Here is a 19,414-nt window from a genome sequence, read left to right on the forward strand (position 1 = left end):
TCATTTATGGAGGCTGTTGAGTCTGAATGTTGGATGTTGTGTGTCTCATGTTCTCTGGGCTTTGTTGTCCTCAGTCTTTTTGCAGGATCAGAAAACAAAACCAGGATGACCATAAATGTTTCTTCTCCAATTGGATGATGATAAGACCGTGACACGGAATGCCACCTTTAGTCTTGTGATGAAGCAAAGCTCAGGAAGAAGTGTGATTAAATGGTACCCACATGTGTGCTGCTGAGAAGGATGTACAGGGGCACCTGCAGCCAAATCCAAGCCTCCTCAGGTTAGTTGTAGTTGCAGAATGCTATAGGACTGAGACAGCTGAGGCATCAAATGTTTGATTAAACGGATGAAAAAGAGAAGTTTCTTCCCTATAATTATCACTTTTTAAAATCTGTAGCAACTTCAAGTCTGTCAGCGTGCTGAGGTCACAGAAACATGATAAGAAGCTTGACTTCAGAGTGTTGTTTACAGTTTTCTGTCATCATGATCTCCCCTGAAGTTTATCACTATTACCCAAGCAGTAAGTCCACAATACTGTAATGATGATTCTGACTTTGGTCACAGTTGCATAATATTTTAATAATATACAATTATTTTTTGTAATTCATATTTTTTCTGTTAATCAAAAATTTACTTTGTGAAATTTGTATTTGAGAATGTAGAATGTGACAATATATTTTTGTTCAATATTTAATTTCTTTCAGTTGCAATTGTTAAATCAAAAATAAATAAAAATATATTCTAATTTAGCAAACTAATTTATCAAATATATATATACATATATCTGTATTAGTTTTTATACATTAATTTGACACCTGTATTGAAAATACCATATTGTATTCACACAGAATCAGTTTGGTATCATTGTTTGTCTGATTGCTGAAACTAAGAGCTAGTTTTGATCTAAAGTATCCAAAGTTGAGCTCTAATGTTTCTTCACCCTTGTGTGTGTGATATGTGATTTCCTAGATGCTGACAGAGCAGAGCAGCAGTTTGTGCTCACAGATGGTGACGGTGTGGAGAGACGGTGGTGTTTCCTCAGAAGAACCAGCAGAGTCACAAAGGGCACGAGTCCATCTCACCACCTTGACTTGTTGATCAGTGGATACACTTGTCTCCCCTTTAAAGGAGACACTCTTAGAGAGCAACGATCTGAGTCATCCTTAAATGTTAGTGCTTTCAAATACACAAACATTTTTAAAGGACAAAAACGAACATCCAACTTTGACTGTAATACAATTAAATCTTTGCATGTGTGTTTTCAAACTCTCAGATGGGCAGGATATCAGTCTTGGACTGTCTAACCTGCCGGAGCAGCACTGAATGACCACCACACATGATCAGTTCCTGCAACATTCAGCAGCTCTGCTTTTGGTAAGTAGAGTTACCTAACTACAGTAACTTTAAAAGCATGATATCCATTTCTAACAGCCTGGTTACTTCCTGTCAGTTATTTTAGAAACCATGTGGTCACCTGACCTAACGCTGTTTCTTCTTCTTCCCCTTAATGTTGAAGTGTCAAATGTCCAACAGCTGGAGAGGAAACTACACCAGTGTACTGGGATGTTTCACCAACACGTGCCAGACGCTGTTCCTTCATGGTGACATCACTAGAGACGGCCCCGCCCACCTCAGGACCTCGCCATTGATCATGATGATTTTAATGATGACAGCGAGCGAAACTAAGACTGTAAAAATCAGAATGTTTAGATGCTTTCTAATTATTAATGAATACTGAGAGCCTCTTTCTGTTTTGTCTGTTTGTTTGTTTTTACCTGATTTGTTACTAACAAAGTTCACCAAACTCACACAGTTTACATTCTGTATGTTTCCATCTTTACCAGCCACAGGCTAACTGCATTTAGAAAACAAACCTTAGAAATCGTCGTTTTTCTCTTTTGTAATTTTGTAATTCAGTGAATATACTGCGCTGCTTCCTTTTATTGTGTCTCACATTGCTTTAAGTTTTTCAGTGTCCAGTTATCTTTTACTGCTGTTTGAATTCTCTGCATGTTTGACCCTGTAGACTGTTTGATGGACTGCTTGTCTGCCTGTTTGTAACCGACGCCTGTTTTTGACTAAAGATTTGGATTTCTGACTTTAACACAGCCTCTGCGTGTCCTCCCTTTGTGTCCTCTTCCTCTGTGAATGTGTTGCATGTGTCACAGATTCATTTTATTAACAGCTTTCCCACAGTCAGTTGCATCAGCATTCATTCACAGCACATTTCAAAAGGATTCAGATTGATACAGTGATCTTACAGTCAGAATTATCCTGACAGACTGCCACTGTAAATTATCTTTCATCAGGTCAATTTTAAAGTTCAGTATTTCAAAGCAGGCGTTATGAAGAATCATACTGGCATTAGGACTGTAACAATATGTACTTACAAAGTCTAATTTTTCTAATTATGTTAGAATATTGGAAGACAATCAACTTTTGGTGTTTTCTGCATATTAATTATACTGAAATAGAGATGGTGACCCTAACTTTACAGAAGCACTAAACAACTGACAATCTAACAAACATTATTGGCCTGAGCCGTCATGCACAGTGAGTCTGATCCTGTGCTGTGAGAGTCTGACAAGCATGTTTCTGGTCAGTTTGGAAGAAATAATATCACAATGTTGATCTTTTTTTAATATTCCTTCTCTTTTACAACATAAACTGTGATCAAAGCTACTTATGTTCACAGCATGTAATAATAGTGACAGTCCAGGGCATTGTGGTCTGTTGAGCTAGGGTTAGGGTTAGCAATTCAGACATATGTCTGACATATTACTCTTGCTGGATATAACAAACACCTAGGAATTCATATTATAATTTGATTTTCATGAAATATTCATATTTAGTATCAGTCATTTTATATTATAACCACGTATCCACCCAGGCTCATGGTGGGGCAGGGCTCTGTCCTGGGATGCTTGAGTGAAAGGTAATGTACACCCTGACCAGGTATCCAGTCTGTCAGAGTTGTTTTCAATATTTGGTTTTAAAATATGAGTGAAAACAAAAATCCAACTAGGATTCTTGCATATGATGAATGAAGTCTGTCTTTGACTGTATTGTCCAGCTGATCCATCAAACCCCCAGCAGGTGAACCTTATTCATGACATAACACAGTAACAATGTAAAAAATTAAACAGCAACAGTCTAAATTTAAAGTGCATTCTAAACTCCTCTTCAGTGAATGATATGGATGTGCAGTGAGTCATTCAGGACTGTAAAACGTGAACTACAAAACCCAGAGTCTTCATCATTAAATCTCTGGTTGCTTCATTTTTCTATCCTATATCAGATACTTGAAAGGTTTTAGTAAAGTTGCATTCTCATGGTGAGGCAAAGTGTTTTATGTGTGTGCGTGCGTGTCATGAACGGCTGTAAAAGCCCTTTAATTAAAGAACAAAGCGGGGTTTGAGTTCGAGTTACGGCAGACTGTCGCTACTTCTAAACCACATGTGTCAAACTCCAGGCCTTGAGGGCCGGTGTCCTGCAGGTTTTAGATGTGTCCTTAATCCCACACAGCTGATTCAAATGGCTAAATGACCTCCTCAACCTGTCTTGAAGTTCTCCAGAAGCCTGGTAATGAACTAATCATTTGATTCAGGTGTGTTGAAACAGGGTGAGATCTAAAACCTGCAGGACACCGGCCCTCGAGGCCTGGAGTTCGACACCCCTGTTCTAAACGGAACGCAGCCTTCCTACGGCGGACCAGTGTTGCCAACTCCTCAGTAAGGAAAATCGCTATTGGTTGTCCTAAAAGTCGCTAGAAGTCGCTAAATGACGTCATCACCTAATTTGCATAATTGGTCACGCTAATATAATTGTAACCTATGTTGTTGGAGAGAGAAATAACATCGTGGAAGAGACATAAAGTGAATAAAAAACGTCCTAAATGCATTTAGAGTTTATTTAGAACTACAAATTAAATTTCTTTTAGCAATTATTGTTTTTTTTAATGTCACAATTCCAACCCTGCTCCTTTACCCAGGCTGGGACCAGCAAAAGTGACCCGAAATAGGCACTCTGGTGGAGTTACTTTGTGTGTGTGTGTTTATAAGTAGTTTTAAACCTTGTGATCCACAAAACAGCATAAGAGTAAAAGAGTAAAAGAAGAACTGACTGCGTTGCAGCACCCGCTGCTTGTTGAGAGTAAAAGCGATACGTGCTTTCATGTCTTTTTTTAGCGACATTTTAAAGAAAAAAAGTCGATAGGGGGTCTGAAAATTTGCTAAATATAGCGACAAAGTCGCTAAGTTGGCAACACTGCGGCGGACACCTAATAACAGGAATCGGACGCGCGGTCCACCCTAGTCCACAGCAACCACCATAGCAACAGCCTAGCATGACTTTAAAAACATATTCTGTCTTCATAACTATCAAAAACGTGAAATGATTTGTAAAGCATGAAGTGTTACAGCTGCAGAGAGCTATGGCGGTATCTTTGGAAGCTGTTTGCATAGCTAATAATATACGATGTAACCATGGAGACAGTCAGTCACGTGAGCTAGCGGTGCATGTTTACTACAGCGTCCACACTCTGCAAAGGGTAAAGACATTACTTCAATATTGTTTTATATTTATATATATTTGTCTTGTGTTGACCATCACCTCAGGTTCACCATTACAGTTTCAGCATACAAATGCACACTGTCTAAATATGAACATGTAGCGAACCCCCCCGAATGAAGGATGACACTTTACTGATAACGTTTTGAAGGTTTAATGGCAGTAAACCATCAATCTCACCGTAAGAGCTGGGGATGTACACATAGAAACAGCGTGTAAGCAAAACAATCCACACTCTTACAATAGTAAACATTATAACATAAAGTACGTTCAACGTAACATTTAACAAATGTAGCCTCTGTCACAAAACATCTAAACATGTCCTTATTTATGTCATAAACATACCTTGTGCCTCTATCAAGGGGGCTGCTAATAACAAAAGACAGGGTTCGTACGCTTTTTTCAGGGTCAAATTCAAGCACTTTTTAAGCACTTTCAAGATCCGTTTTTAAGCTTTTCCAGCACGCCCCCCCCCTGCCAAAAAAAAGAATGCCTGTTTCAATTCGCATCACCTCAGTAAGACCATGTGAAAAGACACCTTAGCTCCCCTTTTGTTCAGACATAGGAAAACGCACCACACAAAAATACTGCAAAAGGAACGGTCACCTTATATACTTAGTGTATAAACTCAAAATGCACATTTCACTTAAAATTTAAGATGTGCAAATGTGAACAAATCAACTTGCTACAGATATTCTTCTCCTGTTGAAAAAAAATAATAAAGAAAAACGAAAAATAAAGAAATAAGTCTTCTGATCAGATATTGATGCTTCTTTCCTGTGTGACAAAAAAATAGGAGACAGATGTTTGTTTGTTTTTTAAGTTAATTCCCAATAAAACTGTTTATTGCCAACTAGATTGTTGTCTGTATTATTGCTAAAGTCCTAAATGATCACCTTTAAAGTGTTTGTGCTAATAACATCATGTCAGACAGGCATGGAGAACAGCACTGACTGTTTAAGTAGTTTAATGTGTAGGTGGCGATAAACACATTTTGAATGAAAGCCGGGGAACCTTGGTAGCACAGAAACAAGTGCCTATTCTTTGTGACCATATGGATCAGTCCCTCATATTACCATTATTTCACCCAAAGGCACCAAATTAATACTCAAAAACCTGCAGCAATACACACAAATATAAACAGTACTTGGTGACAACTTTGCTTTTAGCCTTTAACCCTCTGGGGTCCAGGGTATAATTGGCCGTTTTCGACTACTTTTGATTGGCCTCTATATTTCACCATTAAAAACTGTTTATCTTGCCAAACTGTTATTACTCATTTTGACATAATGTGTCATCACAATTTATCTAAATTCAGACAAAATTTAAAATACAAGTAGAAAGTGGTATTTTGACTGTAAAACCCACAAGCATGTTTAACGAATCATTTTCATAACTTGAAATCCAAATAGAAATTGGACATTTTAAAAAATATGAACAAGTTTTGCAAACAACAAAGTTACATTGGTACTATTTACCTAAAAAATGCAGCCAAGGCTCAGACGTTTTTATATAACCATTCAAAACTATTTACAGAACAATCAGGTGCTCTTCGTCAAATAAGAAGGCACACAAATTATTTATGCAACTCCAAAAAATAGTTAGTGTCCACTATAACACAGATGAGAACAGCACAGGGATAAACCTGCAGGTCTGACAGCAGGTGTGTCACTCAGCGTTTACACTGCAATCTGCCTTTGGTGGCTTTTTTGCAGCAACTGTAACGTTCACTAGTAGAACTGGCACACAAAACAAAACGACTACACTACACACTAACGACACAAGATAACACACTAACTTGACTACAAACACGATAAACGTCCCAAATCTCGTATCAAAACTCTCTCTCTCTTTATCGCTCACTCGCTCTCTGTCTTCCCAACAACCAAATATCACATGTTGCCGTATCATTTTTTGATTGGTCGACATGGTACATTTTTCCACCAATAGGGAAGGAGTGTTTTTTCTTTTTTCACTCACAAGCAAAGCGTCTTTGCTAGCGCTCTCCATAAAAAACGCCGTTTTTACCGTTTCTTCCCGGAGTAAACGCCACTGTTGTACCTATCAACACAATTAAAACTGGTATATAGCTTGAAGTCCGCACATTCGACCCAAGTTGAAATGGAGACTCTGGGTCCGTCGACCCCAGAGGGTTAATCAGAAAGCCTTAAGTTAGCTAGTTATGTATCGGGCTAATGTTTAAAGCTTTCACTTGAGTAAATTAACTCATATTATTGCTAAGTAATATTCCGTAATAGCGCTCCCATACTGCATCACACTCAGTGCATTTCAATCATTTCTGCAGCGAGTTTGACAGCTAGCAAAACAATAATCATATTTTTTTTTTTTTATTTTTTTTTTTTTTTAAATAGCATGTGTAACGTAGGCGTACTGGAAAATTATTTACTAGGACTCACCTATCATGCGACCAGAGAGCGCAAACTCCGCCATTGTTGTTTTCCATCATTAAAAGCATTAAAACAGCAGCCTACAGATATGTTAGCGCACTCATCCCCGACTGTCTGAGGGAGGGGCGGGGTCACATATTGAAACAGACGCAAGGCAGCCCAGGCGGGGAAATTTTGCTTTTTGCAACTCATTTTTATTTCTCTATCTGATAAGAAAACTATTCAATCAGATAGCTATTTAATGTGAATGAAATACAGTTACATTTTCAAGCACTTTTAAGCACCACATCTGAAATTCAAGCACTTTCCAAACCTTGAAAAGAGGACATTAGAATTCAAGCACTTTCCAGGATTTCAAGCACCCGTACGAACCCTGAAAAGAAATCTCCATAGGCTCCATTAAACCATGACATTTCAAACTCCCGCGACTGCTGCTGGAAACTGCGCCAAAAAACAGTATTACAGGAAATCGTCCCATCAAAATAAAAGCTTCTACACCCAAACAGGAAGTTAGTAGTAGAAAACAAAGATGAGTGTCAAAATAAGGTGCAAGGAACTAAATAAAGACCTTTAGGGTTATTTACAGAACACATTAAAAAAAAAATCATGTCTCAGAAATAACCACAGCTGTTCATGTTTGTCATTAGAGTTTTATTTGTAAGAAAATTGTGAACTTCATATTGTTTATCAAGTCAAAGAACATTTGACAAGTCTGAGTCATTCCTTTGCCCTATGAGAGCTGGAATAAATATATATCCTGACAGTTAAAGTTGAAACAGTAGAGACAGGTAGAAATGGGATCAGATTATTCTTTGCTTAGTCAGACATGTCCTGTGTTCAGTCCATCATATTAAAAATAAACAATAGCATGATCCGTGTGATTTTGCATCCATTTCCAAATTGCAGTCAAGCAGCCCAGTCTCATACATAGGTAACAGAAATGTCTGTAATGTAGATGTGCACAGTCTAGTGTAAACATTAAAAGATCATAAAGGAAACACTAACATTTATGTGAAACTAATTGTACTAAAAAATGAACAGGTGCTTTACAGATTTAAAGCACTCCTGACCTCTCTGTGCTGCCCCCTGCTGGCTCTTATCATTACTGACTGAATCCTAGCGGCCACTTTATTAGGTACAGCTTGCTAACACAGACTCAGACCTGCTTTGCCTTCAGAGTTGCCTTAAATCTTCATGGCTCAGATTCAGCCCTGGTGCTGGAAACATCCCTCAGAGTCATGTGATCAGTGTCGTCTGCTTCAGCACTGACAAATAGAAAAGTGTATCCACATAAACAGGATACATAATAATACTCATTAATGCTGATTTTCAGCTTTTCAGCCCTTTGTCTGGGTGTTAATCCAGCTGTGTGTGTTTGTGATGACAGTAAATAAATGTCAGACTTACAGCTCCTGTTTTACTGCATTAAAGTGATAAGACAACTTCATCACTTGGACATGGCCTCAGTGTGTTCACACCTGCAGCTAAAACAGGTTTTCATGCCTTCACACATCAGCATGTGAACTTTACTCTGACTCAGGCTCATTCTGAGCAGTCAGACAACATATTTGTATATCAGCACATGAAGGTGTGGCCCTCTCACACTCTTCAGGTGGAGTCCCGCCTCCTTCCAGGAAGCAGCTCACCTGTGTGTCCGTGTTTAGTGTCCAGCTGTGGAGTGGAGCTTGTTGTTGGTATGTGAAGAAACTGTAAGTTTGCTTTGTTTCCTCCTTTAACAGTTTGACTGCTCTGTGATCTTTGGACATCATGTTCAGCTTTTATTTCAGGACAAACTTTGGATCACTCTTGTGTTTGAGGACAAATCCAAATGATTATAGATTAGTTATTGATTGAAATTGATTAGCTCACTCATGGAATGCTGTTCTTCCCTTTAACTGGAAACAAATCAGTTTGTTCTTAAGAAGCTGACATTCAGGTTTTACTGAAGTGACGTTGAAAAAACACAAAGCTCAGTTCAGCGTTACTGCAAACAAAGTTAATCAAAAGAAAATGTAGAATTTTACAAACACCATTAATATTTTAAGTATTTAAAAAATCCGGAACCTTACAATATCTGCACATGACTTTGGCGTCAGTCATATGTAATGTGCAGGAAAGTATTTTGACTTGTTTTGTGTTGTATCTGTCACGGTTCTTGGTCATTTTGACACAGCTTTTTCTGTTCATTATATATTGGTGTTTTTCTAGATTATGTTCATTATATTTATGTTCTGATTCTTGAGTTGTGCTGGTCTGATTTTGTATTATGGGTTATATTTTCTGTCAAGTCTGTCTCTTAGTAAATTGTTTCTTCTTTCCAGTTTTACTTTGAAGGATCATGTTCATGTCTGATGTCAGTGTGTTCAGTTTTACTCTCCCAGCTCTAAAACACGCAGGGCTTATATACACTCCCCTGTGTATACAGGGAGTGCAGAATTATTAGGCAAGTTGTATTTTTGAGGAATAATTTTATTATTGAACAACAACCATGTTCTCAATGAACCCAAAAAACTCATTAATATCAAAGCTGAATGTTTTTGGAAGTAGTTTTAGTTTGTTTTAGTTTTAGCTATTTTAGGGGATATCTGTGTGTGCAGGTGACTATTACTGTGCATAATTATTAGGCAACTTAACAAAAACAAATATATACCCATTTCAATTATTTATTTTACCAGGAAACCAATATAACATCTCCACATTCACAAATATACATTTCTGACATTCAAAACCAAACAAAAACAAATCAGCGACCAATATAGCCACCTTTCTTTGCAAGGACACTCAAAAGCCTGCCATCCATGGATTCTGTCAGTGTTTTGATCTGTTCACCATCAACATTGCGTGCAGCAGCAACCACAGCCTCCCAGACACTGTTCAGAGAGGTGTACTGTTTTCCCTCCTTGTAAATCTCACATTTGATGATGGACCACAGGTTCTCAATGGGGTTCAGATCAGGTGAACAAGGAGGCCATGTCATTAGTTTTTCTTCTTTTATACCCTTTCTTGCCAGCCACGCTGTGGAGTACTTGGACGCGTGTGATGGAGCATTGTCCTGCATGAAAATCATGTTTTTCTTGAAGGATGCAGACTTCTTCCTGTACCACTGCTTGAAGAAGGTGTCTTCCAGAAACTGGCAGTAGGACTGGGAGTTGAGCTTGACTCCATCCTCAACCCGAAAAGGCCCCACAAGCTCATCTTTGATGATACCAGCCCAAACCAGTACTCCACCTCCACCTTGCTGGCGTCTGAGTCGGACTGGAGCTCTCTGCCCTTTACCATTCCAGCCACGGGCCCATCCATCTGGCCCATCAAGACTCACTCTCATTTCATCAGTCCATAAAACCTTAGAAAAATCAGTCTTGAGATATTTCTTGGCCCGGTCTTGACGTTTCAGCTTGTGTGTCTTGTTCAGTGGTGGTCGTCTTTCAGCCTTTCTTACCTTGGCCATGTCTCTGAGTATTGCACACCTTGTGCTTTTGGGCACTCCAGTGATGTTGCAGCTCTGAAATATGGCCAAACTGGTGGCAAGTGGCATCTTGGCAGCTGCACGCTTGACTTTTCTCAGTTCATGGACAGTTATTTTGTGCCTTGGTTTTTCCACACGCTTCTTGCGACCCTGTTGACTAATTTGAAGGAAACGCTTGATTGTTCGATGATCACGCTTCAGAAGATTTGCAATTTTAAGACTGTTGCATCGATCTGCAAGATATCCCACTGTTTTTGACTTTTCTGAGCCTGTCAAGTCCTTCTTTTGACCCATTTTGCCAAAGTAAAGGAAGTTGCCTAATAATTATACACACCTGATATAGGGTGTTGATGTCATTAGACCACACCCCTTCTCATTACAGAGATGCATATCACCTAATATGCTTAATTGGTAGTAGGCTTTCGAGCCTATACAGCTTGGAGTAAGACAACATGCATGAAGAGGATGATGTGGACAAAATACTCATTTGCCTAATAATCCTGCACTCCCTGTATAAGCCCTGCGTTTGCCTTTTCTCTCTGTTGTGTCGTACTCTCAACATGCTGTGTGTTTTTGACGTCCAGTCTTCCAATGCCTCTGTTCTGAGTTTTGCTTTGCCACACCTGTCCATGCTTTTCTTTTACAAAAACTTTAACAAAAATATTCCTGGGTGGAATATAATTTTAATAACCTGAGGCACATACTGTGACACACTCAGACATGAGGAAGTGTTCAGATAAACATTCCTCTGCTGACAGCTAATGATTGAGCTTATAGAGCAGAGCAGAACAGAAAATGAGACATCTAACATCATACAATTGTTTTTTTCTCACAAATATGATGTATGCTGGAGAGGGAGGTTATGTTGACTTTAGTGAACACCTCAGAATCTGCTCTTCTCTTCTATTGTAAATATTTTAGAGATCTCTATAATATTTTATAAAGGTTTTTGAAACATTTCTTTTTCTGTGTCCATCATTTGATTCTATAACTATAGGTTCTATAACATCTATAACTGATGTTTGCAGATTAATTATATTTCTATTGGATTAGGGTTTGAGTATTAATTCTAATGGTATTGTAGGTACTCTTGGTCTGTCTGTCAGCTTTATACGTAGCTTTCTCCCCTCACCCACAACCAGTTAATGTCACTATAGGTTGCATTTTAATCCAAACCATAATGATCAAATTGAAATCACAACCAAAACTCCATCTCATCCTTTCTGGGGTGTTCATAGACTCAAGGCTCAAGAAGTTTGTTTTCATTTCATATGGTGTTACCCAGTCTGAAACGAAATACTGTCTCTCACCAGCCTCTACAGCGATAAGAAATGCAGTTTAAAAAGAATAAATAAAGTTTAAAAGAATGAGTTAAAAAAGAGCAGCAAAAAAAGGCATAAATAAATCTAAGTTCTAAAATAAAACAAACTTCAGTCACATTCGTTCAGGTAGATAGCAGCAGTCCTTTCACAGAAGGGGATGGATTAATTGGGTGGTGTGTGTATCTGGGGAGTGTATTGTGTGCGTGCGTGCGTGCGTGTGTGTGTGTGTGTGTGAATAGGGGCAACACAGTCTGCTGTTCCTCATCCAGTGTAGCTGTGTGAATGGCTTTGAGGGTGGGGAGGGGGCACGGTCCAATTATCAGTCTCACAGTTTGTGAAAAGAACCCTTCCAGCATCGTGGTGGTTCTGCAGCTGATGCTCCTGTACCTCTTGCCAGACAGCAGGAGTGAGAACAGGCCATTAGATGGGTGGTGGGGGTCTCTGATGATGGGGATATCGCTGCATACGCAGAGCTGTTTGTAGATCTCCTCCAGTGATGAGAGAGGGGCACCAACAATCCTCCTGGCAGTCTTCAATCCTATTAAGTTGATGCTTCTCGTAGGACTTGCAGCTCCCAAACCAAGCTGTAAAACTTTGTGTCAGGATGTTTTCAATGGTGCCTCTGTAGAAAGCTGTGAGGTGAAGTGTGGAGAGTCCTTCTTTCATCAGTCTCCTGAGGGAGATGATTTTGTGCTTTTTTGATAACTGCCGTGGTGTTAATGGTGTGGTGATCTCTGCCAGCCTTCCTGAAATTGATCACAATCTCTTTTGTTTTGTCCACATTGATGGTGAGATTGTGGGATTTGCACCACACTCCAAGCTGCTCCACGTCCATTCTATAGGCAGACTCGTCGTTGTCAGTGATGAGACCAACCACAGTTGTGTCGTTTGCAAACTTCACAGTCTGGTTAGTGCTGAATCTGGCCGTACATGTGTGAGCAAGCTAAACAGAAGCGGGCTCAGGACACATCCCTGAGGAGAGCCTGTACTCACTGAGATGGTCTGAGATGTTTGGGTGCTGGTCGATTAAATTACTTATCAGCAGATTTTCAAAATATGTTTTAAAAATTATTACCATAATCCAGGGATTGTAAATGGCAGCAAACAAATAATTATGGGAAATGCTTTTTGATCATTCTCCTATAATAAACTTTGCCTTTGACTCCTTTTGGCGCTCCACAGCTGATGGCAGCTTCCTCTGCCTCACACTGCTGTCTGACAGCATTCAGCTGACACTGAGATGAAGCAGGAAAGAAGCAGCTGATATTTGGACAGCACACATGATGGAAAGGAGGATTTCAGTTGATGTGCACATGAATGATTTGTGTTTCCTCTGCAGGTAGAAAGTGTGTGTGAGCTGATGTGAATTGAGCAGCATGGATCAGTGTGAGGACAGAGAGGAGGGAGTCCCTCCCTCTAAAAGCACTCTGTGTGGGGAACATGAGAGCCAGACCAAAGCTCAGAGGTGAGATGACCATCTCTAACTGTCCATGACTCTTCTCCATGTCACAGCTCAGCACTCACATCACTGCTCCATCATTATTCACAGGAACCCACCTGGACCTCCACCCAGCTCTGTGTCCTTACAGAGTGACGCGTCTAAACTTGAACCTGTTGCTTTTAAAGTCCAGCCTGTGTCTGCTGCAGAGAGGTGAGCTGTTAGTAACATGAACTCTTTGACTTAACTGCTTGATGTTGTTGGATATAAATTGCAGTGCAAATACGTTATTCCCTCAATCCTATTTAAACTGTCTCTTTAAAACAAGCTTTTGGTTTCTAAACAACTGAAAATCAACTTCAGCAAACAGGCAGTGAAACATGTAAAAATATTTTATTCTAACATGAACTACAGCAGAAACGAACTGACTGAAAGACATCTTATTTGATCTATCTAGAGAGGGGGAGAGGGAGGGACAAGAGATACTCATATAAATAAATAAATAAACCAAGCAAGCTGCAGAGTTCATATTTGAAATATCTTCATCAGATTCAGAACTGACCATCAGGGTTTGGATGTACACAGTAATTGGAGTTGCATGTTGTTAATGTTCAGATATAAAGAGAATATTACAATAACAAGAGAATGTTAAGATAATAGAACTGACATGATGTCTTTGTGTCAGATATGCTACCATCAGAGCTCATTATCAACTAGAAGTTTTTTTTATTTTATTATTTTTTTATGTGTTTCATCTTTTACTGCAGAGGACCAGCAGGTTGCATTTTATGTTGTAATGCTTTGTTATATTATTCTGACTCTTCATGGTTCCTCCACAGAGAGGACCAGCAGAGCTCAGAGGTTCCCAGTGGTCAGTCTGCCCAGCAGCATCAAACACACCTGGACTCCATCTTTATGGTCTGTACATGTACAACAACTACTTTTACATCTATTCTGTTCACAGTCATCTCCATGCTGGTTTCTGGCTCCGAAGGTAGAGCGAGCTTTCCTTTGAACAGAATGTTTTGGTCAGATTTGTGTCTCCACTAAACTGCAAATACATTGGCAAATATCACGTCTCAGGATTTTAGAAATAAAGCAAGCCATACTCTTTGGCACCACAGCAGGCCAAAAATAATAAATGGAATAAAAAACCCCATCTTATTTAGAAGCATCTTTCGACACAATTTATGGAGAGTCTTTGACTAAGAACCAGAATCTAAAATCAATGTGATATTTCACAGGAAGCCAGTGAAGTGATTGAAGGGCAGTAGTAGTGGGTTCCATTAACGACACAAGCAGCTGAATTTTGCACTGGCAGAAGTCTATCGAGACACTTGTATTTGGTAATCTAGAAAGGATAAACTATAATAATCTATACAGAATATAACCAGAGCTTGTACAAGAATAGCAGTATTGTTAGCTGTGGGGAATGATAACTAATAATTTTAGCTGGAAATATGATGACCAAGTAATATTGTTTTAAGTATTTCAAAGTTTAGGACACTATCAAGAGAAACACCTACAGTGGGGCAAAAAAGTATTTAATCAGCACCAATTGTGCAAATTCTCCCACTTAAAAACATGAGGAAGGCCTTTAATTTTTTTTATCATAGGTATACCTCAACTATAACACTAGAAGTCCCAGAGAGTAGCCATTTGGCTTTTCTACCTATAAAACCCACCGTCGAGCCAAATGGCTGGTAGGCTTTTAGCTAATATCCTTAATCAGCTGTGAACAGCTGCTTTTGTTATGTAAATAAGGTGGGGCCATGCTGAACCACTTGGAGTGGTTAGTTTCCTGAGCCGACCAGGCGACGGCACAGGAGTCGCAGGTGGTGGAGCAGTTGATGGCTGAAGGGACTCAGAGCCGTCAGCAGACACAGAGAGGTGCTGTATGGGTGCTCCGGGCCCTCCAGCTGACGTGGTATGATGCTGGACGGGCTCCTCGGGCCCTCCAGCTGACGAGGCATGAGGCTGGTGCGGTTTCCTCGGGCCCTCCAGCTGACGAGGCATGAGGCTGGACAGGCTCCTCGGGCTCTCCAGCTGACGAGGCATGAGGCTGGAGGGGCTCTCCTGGGCCTCCAGCAGGAACAGATGGCGGCGTGGGAGCCGCGGAGTTCTGAGCAGACTTTTAAGCGGTTGGTTGTGCAGATGATTGGGCTAATGAAAGGGGTATGGGTGACAAAACTGAAGCCTGACCTGAAGACAAAACTGAAGCCTGACCTGAAGACAAAACTGATGACGGAACACATGACTGAGCTAATAACTGAGCAACTGACTGAACTTTGGAAAAAATGAGAGGTTGTAGTGATTGTGGTAGTGGTTGCTGACCCATCTCTGAGCCTACAGAACACAAGGACAGGGGCTGGATAGGCTCGCCTGAGCCTTCAGCGGAAACAGGAATGGGTGCAGGCACCCGCCGGACACGAGCAGCTCCCACCAGAGGACGTACGGGTGCCGAGGTAGGCTGTGTCCTGGCTGGCCTCACCCTGGGATCGGGGACAGGTGGTGGAGAGCGGAGCTCAGGAGTGGTCACAGGAGTAGGTAGGTTTACAAAGGCAGTTTCAGAATAAGCTGACTGGTGAGCAGCTAAGTCCAGGGGTGAAGCCACACCAAAAACAGTCACTTGAGGTGCAGGTTGAACTTGGTCTGACTCTAAAACATGGTGAGTGTGTTTGAACATGGCTGGCTGTGGAACACAAAATTCAACTTGATTCTTTAGCTCAGTGGCATCAAGTCCAAGTCTTTTAGCCAGTTTAACTATGGTAGGAGGCTATTTACACCTCCCAGCTGATGCACAGAAAAAAATAACTGACTGAGATACTGGCAGAGCATCACGTACAGTCTCAGATACAGGATCGGAATCATGAAGGTTCGGAGGAGCTGGTTGAAAAACTAAAGTGTTCATAGAAGCAGCATGACTAACCGTGGATGAAATGGCAGAAGGTTTGGAATTAGAATGTGGCAAACAGTCACTTTTACTCACGAAAGTGGTCTGCTCAGCTGCTGTGGAGCGATGGTGGCATGAATGCCGCTTTCTCTTGGAAGAGGGAGGAGACGAGTCGGCCTGCAAATCCTCCAGCAGACTCGGCTGGAAATCCCCCAGCTCTTTACACAGGAGTGGCTGCTCAGGGCGGACATGCACAGTAGAAACAACGAGGTCCTGGATTAAAGGGTGGAGCATGCCAAATAACCAGGGGAGTCCAGAGATCATCTGTTGTAAGCGGAGAGCTAGCTCCTCCTGGTATTCCTTAAATGGCAGCGCAAACCACTCCTGGCAGAGAAATTCTACCGTGTAGATCATGTCCTCCTGGAGCTCAGCGGAGGCATTGTGAGCTGCTGGGTCCATTGTCTGGTCATAGTCTTCTGTCATGTTTCAGCTGTGTGCAGGCAGGAGAAAGACCCAAACGCAAAACTCACTACGCAGGAATTATACTCAAAAAGCTGCTTTATTGCAGAATGACATGAAAACCATAATAAAACTAAACTGGGACATGGATAAACTGAAACACAGGAAAACAGCCATGAGGGAGACTACGACACTGACAAAGAGAAGCACAGGGCTTAAATACACAGAGGGATAACGAGGGAGCAAGACACAGAAGGAGAGCACAGCTGGATGAGAGAAGGGAAGCAAAACTAGAAACACTGACTTGAGACACGGACCTTCATAAGTAAAACAGGAAACACACTGACTGAACTCTAGACATGTAAACTTAACAGCAACTGGCGAGACAGAACATAGGAACCTGGAACATGGTACAAAAAGGTCACAGTAGACACAACATGGAACACAGGGAAGCCATATTACAAAGCCAAGGAACTAAACCTATGATAACCATAACTGAAACCTAGGGAAACAAGAAACAGTACAACAAAGGACTCAAAACATAAACCATAATATAAAAACACAAGATCTCTTCAAAATAAAATAGGAAACATAATGGGACGCAGACATGACAACCAGAACTTGGCAACAAAAGACACAGACATGAAACACATGAAGAGCCGGAGAGACCTAACAGGGGTTGGAAGACACAAGGGGAATCTAATAACAAAGAACTAGAAAAACTCATGAGCTTAATCATATAAACATCCAAATAAACAAAACTCAAAACACTGGGTCATAAGACCCAGGATCGTGACAATGATTAGCACAGTTAAGCTGTGTACTGCTGTTTTAATGCTGTACAGGTGTTATTATTATCACCTCTCCCATCCTCTTTATCACAGTAAAAATAAATAACATTCATATAAGAAATGAAATTGTCTCATGTAAACCGTATATGGTGTTAAATAGGCCTATATTACTGTGCTTTAATGTCGGTCATAAGGACAGTACTTTAAGAGCCATATATTTTATGAGGTGGTACTCATTCTGAAAAGTCTGCCCATGCCCTCCCACGCTAAACCTCGCCGTCAACATTATCGAAACCTTCTATGATTTTCTGTGTGTGACTGAGACTTGGCTAAGGGTTGGTGAGTCCAGTGCTCTATCTGAACTTTTACCTGTGGATTTTTGCTATTTTAATTCGCCACGAACATCAGGCAGAGGTGGAGGCACAGTGACTGTTTACAAAAAGGATTACAAATATAAGCAGTGTTTTCTACAGTCTTCATTCTCCAGCTTTGAAATTACCTCGTTTGAGGTGAGTTGCACAAATCCGGTTTTCTGTGCTGTCATCTATGGCCCCCCGAACAACTATAAGAACTTCATAAATTACTTTTTTGATTTTTTTTTAGCTAGGATTATGCCCAACTATGATGGTGTTCATATTGTTGGAGATTTTAATATACATGTATGTTGTCCTGATAAGCCACTGGTAAAGGACTTTTTAAGCCTTATTGACTCTTTTAGCTTGGTACAGTCTGTGTCTGGCCCTACACATGAGCACGGACACACACTGGACCTTGTTCTGTCATATGGTCTGCCTGTCACTAAGATGGAGATTTGTTACTGTGCACTCTCAGATCATATGCCTGTGTTATTCAACGTTGGTTTTACACATACTGCAGTTAAATCTGGCACTGCTGCTCGGCACTGTCGGGTTATTAACCCCTCCATCGCTGCGCAGTTTTTTTTACTGCTTTTAATCAGCTTCTTCTGACTTTGTCTCCTCTGACACAGAAGCTTAATTCCTGGTTTTATTCTTGCTGTCAAACAATGATCAACTCTGTGGCTCCTTTAAAAACCAGGTAGCCCAAGGCTAAACTGAGCCTTTATTTATGAGAAAACTCGTGCTGTTAAGAGGGAATGTCGTCAAGGAAAACGGAGGTGGAAAAAGGATAAACTGCATGTATCATTTCAAATTCCCAAAGACTGCTGGCATCGCTACCAGAACACTGTTAAAGAGGCAAAAAGAGAATATTTTGCAAATATTATTTCTTCCAACTGTCATAACCCATGCGTGTTAGGACCATTGACACTGTTCTTAATACTTAATCTTCAATACTACTAATTGAATGTCTGTTTGGAAGTTTCTCCTGATATTTGAAATAATTTTCTTTTAACTTAATAACTTTTTTAATGAAAAAGTTGTCACCACCTCTTATTGCAGCTCCTGACTCTGTCGCTGTCCCTCGCACTGCTGTTTTTACTCAGTTTGAACTTGTGACGTTTCCACTTTAGAGGATGTGGTTTGCCATATTAAGCCCACAGGTTCCCCTCGGGATCCTTTTCCTCCACAACTTTTTAAATAAATTTTTCCTAGCATAGGACAGTATGTCCTTGACATTATTAACAGTGGTCTGTCTTCTGGTGTGGTTCCTGCAAATTTCAAACATACAGTAGTACAGCCACTGCTTCAGAAACTTGGCCTTGATCACACAGTTTTAGCTAACTATAGGCCTATTTCCAAGTTGCCTTTAGTCTCCAAGGTTTTAGAGAAAATTGTTTTTAGTCAACTGAAAGATGTTTTAGATTATAATGGCATCCTTGAGATTTTTCAGTCAGGTTTCAAAACCCTTCATAGCACAGAATCTGCATTATTAAGGGTTTTTAATGACATCCTTCTGGCATGTGATTATGGTAACTATGTTGTTCTGGTCTTTGATACTGTACCGTCTGCCTTTGATACCATAGACCACAATATTCTAATTTCACGATTAAGTGATGTAGTAGGTATTGGTGGCACTGCGCTCAATTGGTTTAAGTCGTATTTGTCATATAGAACTTTCTCTTCCAGCCTTCTCGGTTAAGAATCATCTT

The 19,414-nt window shown here is 40.3% G+C and overlaps 1 protein-coding gene and 1 long non-coding RNA gene across 3 annotated transcripts in view; both read left to right on the plus strand.

The window, feature by feature from the left end:
• Nucleotides 1–19,414, plus strand: part of LOC116331969 — a 249,588-nt gene that overhangs the window by 71,791 nt on the left and 158,383 nt on the right. The window lies entirely within an intron of this gene.
• On the plus strand, nt 85–2,104 carry LOC120437870. 2 transcript variants are annotated; one of them, XR_005611456.1, is made up of 4 exons: nt 85–280; nt 980–1,169; nt 1,274–1,374; nt 1,517–2,104. It is a non-coding gene; the product is annotated as an uncharacterized LOC120437870 (long non-coding RNA). The 2 variants fall into 2 exon arrangements; XR_005611457.1 differs by having other exon boundaries at nt 993–1,169.

The sequence above is a fragment of the Oreochromis aureus genome, linkage group 3 (genome assembly GCF_013358895.1).
Source record: "Oreochromis aureus strain Israel breed Guangdong linkage group 3, ZZ_aureus, whole genome shotgun sequence".
Classification (NCBI taxonomy): Eukaryota; Metazoa; Chordata; class Actinopteri; order Cichliformes; family Cichlidae; genus Oreochromis; species Oreochromis aureus.